This window comes from Dipteris shenzhenensis, chromosome 27 (assembly GCF_047967505.1).
Source record: "Dipteris shenzhenensis isolate YYH24624 ecotype China chromosome 27, Dip_SZ_1.0, whole genome shotgun sequence".
Taxonomy (NCBI): Eukaryota; Viridiplantae; Streptophyta; class Polypodiopsida; order Gleicheniales; family Dipteridaceae; genus Dipteris; species Dipteris shenzhenensis.
The window spans coordinates 39282569-39292321 of NC_141622.1; the positions used below are offsets into that span (position 1 = coordinate 39282569).

The window sequence follows — 9753 nt, forward strand, 5'->3', positions numbered from 1 at the left end:
TCTGTTGCAGGCCCTTTACCTGCCCACTACCCTCGCCATTTGGCCTGCCATGCTGACGCCATCTGCAGGTCGCAATCCTGTGAGATGCTGCCCATGTGGCAGCCCCCTCTCTTTCTTCTCTCTTGGGCACATCCTGCCTTGGGTCTCCCTCCCCCACGCACTCCTCATTTGGGGGCTTGCAGATGGGGAGGTGACCTTTCCAACACACATCTCGGCCCAATGCCAACACGTCGATGACGATGCTCCAGGGTCTCCAGCAACATCTTCTCCAGGATCCTCCTCTCTACCTCTTGATAGTTCCTGGCTTTAAATGATAAAGAAGGCAGGTGGATCATCATTGAGTGTCTCATCCAGGGTGAAATACTTGAATTTGCATCTGTTTATGCTCCTCAATCTTCTCACAAAGAGCTTTGATTTGGGAAGATATGCAGCAATATCCTTGGCGGCAACATGCATTTCTTTGTGAGGATTTTAATAATGCACCCCAGCAAGGGGAAAATACTTTAGGTAATACTCACATGCGCGCTTTGGAGCGTCAACATTGCTCTCAAATGATCTCTCACCTTGGCCTTGTAGATCTTTGGAGAGAGTTGAAGCCTACACTTTCAGGATATATTTTCAGCATAATGCCCACTCTCCATATCAGGCAAGGTTGGACTGTTAGTATATGATATATATGCAGCTGTATGATGCTCTTACTTGTCAAATGTGGGTGGATTATGCCTTTCCTCATTCTGATCATGCTCCATTATGGCTGAGGTTGTCTTTTCATGTGATGCCGCACGACAGTAAAAGACTTCTTATACTCAATAATAGCTATTTGCAGCATGATGAGTATAAGAAAATGGTTGGTAATGCCATTGCAACCCTTCGGGAATAGTGCCAGATAGATCTTGACTATGCTTGGGATGCCTTCGCTTCTCACATGCAATCTGTTATGCATGATTATGGGAAGCATTGTTTGCATGACGCCAGGAAAGCAGTTGCAGATGCTAAAGTCAACTGTCAAAAGTTGATACAACTCAGCATGTCAGGGCCTTGAGACAGCCTGAGCTTGACTGCCTATGTCATGCTAAGCATTTATTACACAGTAATGACCATAGGAAAATTGTCAAATGGGAAACCAAGCCAGGCAAAAAGCTCTTTTGGATAAAGATTGCTCTTCTAAAGAGTTCTTCAAAAGCTTACATTATAAAAAGCAGGCTCAGAATATTTATCGGGTTTTGACTTCTGATGGTCTCTGGACTTGCTCACGGGCACACCTTGCTCAAGGGTGCATTGATCATTTTGCCCGACAATTTGGGAATCTGAAGTCCTCTTCACAAGAAGTTCTATTGGCAAGATGGAAGTTATTGCAGCATGTTTCTCCCATTATTGCTCCTGATTAGGCTCAGTAGCTTGAGTCACCTTTCATGGAAAGGGAGCTCCTTGATGCCCTAAAGTCATGTGGTAAACAGCAGTCCCCAGGTTGTAATGGTCTTACGTGGAGTTCTTTCTGACTTACTTTGATGCTCTTAAGCATGTTTTATTGCGTATGATTAATAGTGCCTCGCAAAATTAGTAAATGCCAGATGCTTGGAAGAAAAGGCTGATTAAGTTGATTCCCAAAAAGCGTCTTTGTGAATCATTTGCTGATTGGAGGCCTATTACACTCATGCCAGTTACTTATAAGAAGGTTGCCAAAATGGTGGTTGATAGAACAAAAGGTTTTTTGCATGATGGTCTACATCCTACCCAACATGGCTTTATCATTCGCAGACACATCACTGATAATATTGCAAATGCCTATGTTAGGATAGAATATGCAAAGTATACTTAGCAAGATGTCCTCTTGCTGCAAGTGGACATTGCCAAAGCTTTTGATGCTATGAAGCGGGATTTTATCTAGCAGACCATGCAACCCCTGGGATTTGGGCATTGAAGGCAACATGTTATCTATTGGCTCTATAGCATTAGTAAAGTTGTGTGCATCTTATCAGGAGATATTTCTGATCAGTGGACTTTACATCGTTCAGTGAGACAGGGATGTCCTCTTAGTCCTTTGCTTTATGCAATAGCTACTCATCCGATGCTTTGCTATATTGGAAGAATTACAAAAGGCCATCCACATTGTGACAGAAAGACCCTCTGGAGAAGATAAAGGGAAACCTGAGTCCAGTAATATATGATAGAATTTATAAACCAAAGCGGCCTAATTTAGCAAATTATAGGCCAAAGAAATATGAAGGTAGGATGAGATATAATAATAATTCGAGAAGCCACACACATGTTCTTTGAAGCTATATAGGTGGTGGATGAAGCAACAAAAACATAAAGTTCCAGTTACTTGGGAAAATTTTAAGCAGGAGTTTAGAAAACAATTTGTACCTCCAGATGAAGCTTCTAGAGCATATCGGTATCTAAGGCAAAGGAACTTATCCTTAGTGGAGTCTACTGATATCCCTGAGCTTTGACCTCGATTTGTTCAAGTTAAAGATTTTTTATTTGCTTGAATGACAGAATCAAAATGGAAGCCAGGGAAAAATATGCCAAAACATTGGATGTCGCTATAGCAATTGTGTCGAACTACAAGGATGCAAGGGGCAAGACAAGTGGTTTTTGTACGCCCTAAAATTCAATATGAGTTTTCAAAAACGTAAAAATATTTGTGAGAAAAGGTACTGTGCAAGCGAACCAGTAATCAAGCCAAGCAGACTAGGATACTTCATGAAGAGAAAAGTATCCCCAAAGTCCTCCTTAACTTGTGCGAGAAGAGGAATGCAATGTATTGGATGCCTTCAGCCGCATTGTGGAAGGGCTGTCTGAAGAACAAGAGTCATCCATGGTTAAAATGGTAATCTCAGAATGTGAATGTGATATGAGGAGGATTCCAAGGCTGACAACCTTTAGATTCAGCTAGCTGGACCTTCCCTCAGTTTAGAAACTGCTTTATTGCATGTTCCTGTTTCTAAAAAACTTAAGAATGCACCTGATAATATCCTATCAAGACACACAGCAATGGAATATTCAGATTTTGCAGAATGGGGCTAAGAGATATGAAGCGGCAACTTATCGAGCATAATGTCGTTGTGGTGTTTGACTAGCGTTGACACACAATGTTATCAATTCCAAAGTGGTGAAAATATTGAAGCTGAAAACCAGCCCATTCGACTATGCGATAGCAGATCGGAGTGTTAGAAAACATATGTGGCCAATGATACCCGCAGCGGAAGATAATGTAAGCATATGTGTCCAGCATAGTGCTAATTCAAATCTAACTTCTTCCCTTAATGTACACACACACACACATTTTTTTGTTTTGTTTTTGGGGTGAAATCCATGTATATTTATATTAAAAGAAGTTGTCTCCAAAGTGGAGATCAGCAAATACAAGCTCAGAAAACTTCATTGGAGATCAGCAAATACAAGCTTAGAAAACTTCATTGTATCTATCTGACAAACATACATGCAATCATAAAAGGATTGCCTAAGTGACATCCAGAAATAGTAGAATATGGAAGAAGTAGGCTCTAGAAAAACTCTCTCTCCACGAAGTCAGAGTGCTTAGTATCAAACCCATGTGAAAAATAGATCAAAATCCACTCTCAGTGGGTGAATGCCAAAGATCCGAAAAAGCTTGCCAAAGCTAGTAGTGGGAAAGTGGGCCTGAAGGCACTGCTGAAGAAATAGCAGGAAGTCACACAGGTGACAAGGAAGTTCCCAAAAAAGATGAGGCAAGGATTCCATGGGAGCCAAACATCTGTGACATAGAGCAGGAGCAATATGTCTACGCGCCAAGAGTTGGCTAAAAGGAATAACACCAAGCATCACTCGCCATAGAAAGACCTGCTGACGAAGCGAAAGTTTGCAGGGCCAGAGCTGCTGCAATCTTTTATGCCACCATTTGGCAGTGTGATGCAAAGACCAAAGCTGATTTGCATGATGCGATATCCAAGGAGGCATCAAAACCGTGCACAAACCAGCCATTGAGTAGCAACGTCCAGTCAGCAAGGCGATACATAAGCTCTAACTTGGGTAACGGTAAAAAGAAGTGAACCATCTGAGAAAGATAATGCCAGAGGTGTCGATAATGCATCCTCAATCCAAACTGTCTGGCTGCCAAAGGAGAAGGCAATAAAGTACCATCATCAGAAAGTACATTATTCACAAGAGCAATTCCTTTTGATGAAAGATAATATGAACGCTTGGGTTCCTGCATAGCAAGGGGTCAATCAATTGTCTTTGACCAGTGCAGATTTTCAGTTCGCAAGAAAATTCAATCCAGAGAGTCACGATCATGCCATTTAAGATGGGAAAGAATCTCCTTTTAGGCCAAGAACATTGGAAACAAAAGGACAACCTTTAACCGTGCAATCAATATAACCCAGAATGAAACCCCATGGAGTGGGATGCCAAGGCCCAAAAGCAGGAGTCAACTGCGAGAGTATATGACACATCATGGCAGCCCAAAATATGGATATGAATATTCAATATATTCAAGCCACCATGCATCTTTGGGGAATAGAGATGCTCCATAGAGAGTAATTTGATACTCTTACGGCTATGCTTTGAGCAGCAGAAAGTATCCATTAGAAAGAAAGAAAGTCTATTAACGTCCACAGGAGACCAAGAGGTCTATGGGACAATGTGAAAACCAACTTGTACATCAGCTTAGGGAGGGCACAGGGCAGCTCCCAAGGAGTGCAAAGGCAGCTCTATTTTTTTTAAAGTACCTACGTGATAACCTAGATAAAACATACGTAGATATAGCTGGCCATACATCAGTTTAAGACTGAGAGTCTTTTGGTTTTGATTTAAACTCTTTAATGAGTGCTACTCCTTCACGATAGACTGCCCATTTACCGTCCTTCCTCGCTGCCTGAACCTTTGCTAATTCCTTTGCCTTGTCCTTCAGTTGAGCTTTTGTGAGTTCTTCGGCTATCCATATCTGAGTCCCTTTCAGCTTATGAGATTGTTGTAGTACTTTTATACGTAGGTCTCGTGAGTTGAATGTATTGATAGCATGACCATTAGGCCTACCGTTCTGGACCGCTTGAGCTTCACCATCATCATCATCAGGATTGTCAAGACTGTTGTCTATGTCAGCTGTCCAATCAATAGAAGGCATGGCTGCTTTCACATGTGCCAAGGTATCACTGAATGATTCCTCTTCTTTATACCATTCATCTAGAAGCCCCTCAATTCTGATTTCCAAAGTATTATCCTTTCTAGTGGCATGTTCTTTAATCTCTTCCTAAATATCAGCTTTGTTGACCTTTGCATCAAACTCCACAATCACTTCTTGCTTGGCTGTCTGCACTTCTGTTTGAACTAGATTCTCGACTGCAGAGATTGGTAGGGAGGGAAGCATTACTTGACTTTACAACCTCGTCAATGACTTCCTTCTTACTAGGTCCTTCCAAAACTTGAATTCTAGTTATGGCATCCGCCAGTTGCATTCTCAGCATTCTCTCTTGATCTTGTAGGAAGCAAATCTGTTCATGATACCCAATAATGGGTCGGTCAAAAAGACCACCTCGTTCATAGATATGCGCATATGGGGAAGGCGTCCTGGCTGCAATTGTGGCATATTGGGCTCTGCTATTGGAGGTTGCTGGAGTAGAGGGTGATTTTGAAGAGGAGGGTAGGCTAGGCCATTCTTTGCTGGTCATATCCCCTGTTACCCCCTAGCTGAGCTATCTCCCTAGTTGAGCTGGGGGTTCAGCCCAACTAGGGGTTCCTAATTCACAAGCCTGCCTACAACCTTGCTGGTGTAGTAGTGCTAGTGGTAGTACGATAGACCATCTACTAGAGGGGGTACAGGAGGAGCGAATGGGAGCATGAAAGAAGAAACGTCTTTTGTAACATCATCAAAGGTAAGAAAAACTGAATATAAGCTACCAAAATTGATTGCAGAATTCGGAGTTGAACATGAAGAGGCCAAGTGGCTAACTTCCAATATTCCAGTTTCTTCCTGAGCTTTGCAAGTTTTTTGACGGTGGTGAGTAATACCCCATCCCAAAGGATAGCTCAGATGACAAACAAGCTGATTGGGAAAAACAATTTCTCTGGGCCAGAGAGAGCTATGCCAATCCTTAGCATGCAAAGGCAAAAGCTTTGACTTTTGAAAGGTTTACCTGCAAGCTAGCAGCTATTCCACAAAAAGATAAAGGACTCATGAGTTGCGAAAGATCAGCTTTTGTATCCATTGGAGTGAAGTAATGAATCATCAGCATGAGCTTGCGCAATCATGGGCTTTCTTCCAAGTATTTCCAAACAATGTACGACATCAATGGCCACCTCGTTGGCCTGCAATCGCTGAGCGAACAATTGTTACGAAGCATTCTCTAAATTCCCAATCCTAACATCCAACAAACGTGGTTCGTGTGCCACTTGGGGCGATGTATAAGGCCAAACTAGGGGTTCACACGTTAAGTGTCATCTTCTATTTCCATCTCTAGATGGTCATTCCCTTCCATATCTACAGGATTTTCACTTTTCTAGCGTTAGTTTGGTTTCCCTTTTCAAAAAAAAAAAAGTCACAAATAGTGCTAAAATAAGTACTATACTTTTCCCTATACTAGGGAAACAGCTGCAATGCAATAAACTGCAATCCTAAAACAAGGCAAAGTAAACTCATTCAGACCTGAATTCATAGGAAAAAGAGCGCTCCCTGGTTCAATGTATGCTTATGATCTCCTTCGGCTATCGCACTCCTCGCTGTGCCACTACCCAACTCGCTTACACAAGACTTCTATGGGCTTTTCATTTCAAGCATTAGTGTACTGCCCACTCTTTTACTTGTTTTTAAAAAAATCACTTGACAGCAAGGAATATATCAGATTGAAAAATGCCCAATCAATCGAATGTGCAACGAGCACCCTCAGCCATCCGCTGTCGATTCTGTATTCGTCTACAACAGGACGAAGAGGAAATGACTCGGAAGCAACGCAAAGTATTCCCACCCCAGCTCCTGAATTCAGTGAAGACCAATGGAGAGCCAAAAAGCGTAGAGACTTGTTTTGCTCCAGCGTTCCCAGAACTATACAAGGGCAGCGGTGTAACACAGAAAAAAATTCCTTCGCTCATGTATGGAGTCCTTGCTTCGCTGATCCAGCTGACGGCCTCATGTTTATTTTAGAAGTTAGCCCCAATAGCCGGCAATTGCCGATCCCCGGGTAGGCCATTTTTACTCAACAATGTCCCATAGGCGTACGACCCATTAGGCCGTCTCAAATTGAGCGCGAGCAGAGCTGGAGCGTTAGTCGTTCGGACCTTCCAGGAATCCCATGGTTAAGGTTAAAATGTCGGACGGCCGCCGAGCATAACACGACACAAAAAAGCTGCGAGGATGTACAAAAACAAATGTGAGTACCACCTCCTAGGAACGATTGTTATCGAAAACTACTCTCTTCCATCATAAAGTATAGTCTCCGACGAAGACGGCATAATCGAACGCTCAGCTTGCTCAATTCTGCGGGATAACCATCGCAACACAAAAGCCATTGCTTCGGGCGCGAGCGAGTGTGGCACGCATGGAACCTCTGAAAATTCACCGGAGTGCAAAGGTTGCCGAAAAGTAGGATTATGATAGCTGGTCAACGAAGGTTTGTAAGTGTTTATGTCTATCAGCCGCATTCCAAAAGGACAAATTGACCGTCGCTACGCACATTCAGCAAGCAAGCTCGTATTCGAGGGCTCATGCGGAGAAGAATTGTGTCTTCCGACCCCCAAAGACACGCAGGAGATTCCGGCATCTTACAGACTCCATCTGCGACCCTTGTAACGAGCCCGCCTTTGAGGTTCTGCGGTGGGAATGAAAGGTGAATTGCAGTGCTGTGAGGCAAGGGGCAGGGCACGACATGCGACGACTTCGAGTGGCAAGGACAAGGAAGGAGGGGAAGGCGACGGAAGGATGAAAAATGGAGGAGAATGGAAGGATGAAAGCGAGAGAGGGAAGCTTGGAGAAGGCGGGTTGTGGAAGAGAAGGTGCTACTGAGGAGAAGTCAATGAATCGAGAGAGAGAGAGAGAGAGAGAGGGAGAGACTGACCTTTGGATGGGGCTGTGGCTATGGCGAAGCAGGAAAGAAGGTTGTGATGAAGTTGGCGATGGAGGTTGGGTAGAGAGTGGCTATGGCGGAGACGAAGGGACAGACAGAGATTCTGCGAAGAGGGCTCGGAAAATCAGAACAATTGCAATGGCACGGACAAAGAGACTTCCCACAACGATAGTTCGGCACAATGTGTGCCGGTAAATTGCAATGTTGCTATGAGGCTGGCAGAGAGCGAAAATCCGGCAGGATTCTGACCGGGAAGTCATAGGGACGAAGCCTAGAGGATTTTCGGCCATTGGCCGAGAGCCGGAATCCGACCGTATTCGGACTAGGAAAGGGCGACACGTGACCCTTCTCGGCATCAAGGTGGGTTGGGAGGCGGAATTCCTCATTTCCCGATCAGGCTCGGCCAGAGTTTTGGGTGTTTGGATTCTGGGTTTTAGGGGTCCGCTAGAGTGGGTGGGGGTCATTATGAACCAGTCAAATATGACCAGATGTCCATTTTGCCAGTGGCAAGCATATGGTTAAGGAAGATAGCCTCGATCAACTGCCAAGATTGAATCTCCGCAAACCCCCACCATTGACGGGAATTAGGGGCATATTGTGTTAACCAGACTTTATTGGAGTTTTTTTTTTTTTTTTGGTTCCCCAACCAAAACTTAGCCCACATTCGAAATATTCCCAGGGCCTATGCAAAATATGCACAGTTTATACAAAAAGAAGACCAAACGCCAAATCTTCCAGATGGAAAGCCACCAAATCATCCATCTTCATGAGCAGGCCACCAAAATCTTGGAGATATACTGCAACCCCTGCAATCACCAACCCTCTCAACTAGGCAGTCCACCACTTACCTCCCCTTCTTAACCTCCATTTGTTGTTAAGGTCGTTCACCAGCCCAGGCATATTCAGCAACTTCTTATACACAATCTTCGTCGTGAATTACTAAGCGAGGTAAGCCATTGATTAGTCAACCAACTTTTAGAACAGATTTCATTTAATAGCCACTCCTCTGGAATCATGCTATACACCCTTGCCAATAAATGTACTTCCTATGCATTCAAGGCAAATATGGCTTTGATCTCTTCCAACGGAACCCAGTCCGCCCTCCTAGTATCCTAGATATGACACCAGGATTGAATCCCTTTAGGTTGCAACCCTCTAAACCTCTGAATATCCAGCAACGCTAATGGACGATCCTTGTCCTTCACTGCTAGCCCCCACCAAATGATATTATAGGAATTCGGCAGTATGCCATTATCAGAGTTACAGGCACATGATCTTATAGGAATTCGGCAATACTCATCTTAAGAGATGGAGGACTCATCGTAGCGCAGGGCTGGTGTCGACGGGTGGCAGCATTTCATTGGTTGTCGGTAGAGTGCTTGGTGTGCAATCCAATTATAACCGTCAGACACTGGAAAGCCCTCCTATTTATATCCATTAGGAGTTGTATTGCCACCTCAGCTTCAGGCTGCCAAAAGGGCGCACAATCAGACAAATTCTATGGCATGTGCCCAAGGTGAGAGATCATGAGGCTCAAATGCACACACCTATGCACCATTGCGCACAGTGCAATCCTGCATCAATTCACGCATTCAAGCACTTTTGAACAACTTTGAACCATAAAGCAAAACAGCTTTTGAACAAAGAGGCTCAAGACTAATCCATGCAAAAAAGAAATTGCATGAAGACACTAAATGTCCATTCAACAAGTCTA

The 9753-nt window shown here is 43.8% G+C and overlaps 1 protein-coding gene across 2 annotated transcripts in view; it reads right to left on the bottom strand.

Moving 5' to 3' along the window:
- The window catches only part of LOC147884277 (uncharacterized), a 67002-nt gene extending 58861 nt beyond the window's left edge, over positions 1–8141 (bottom strand). The window contains exon 1 of one of the 2 annotated variants that reach the window (XM_087398444.1): positions 8031–8141. The gene's annotated coding sequence lies outside the window, so the exon portion shown is untranslated. Of the gene's footprint in view, positions 1–6625; positions 7090–8030 lie in introns of those variants that run through there. The other variant, XM_087398443.1, reaches the window with a different exon arrangement.
- Positions 8142–9753: the final 1612 nt, after the last annotated feature.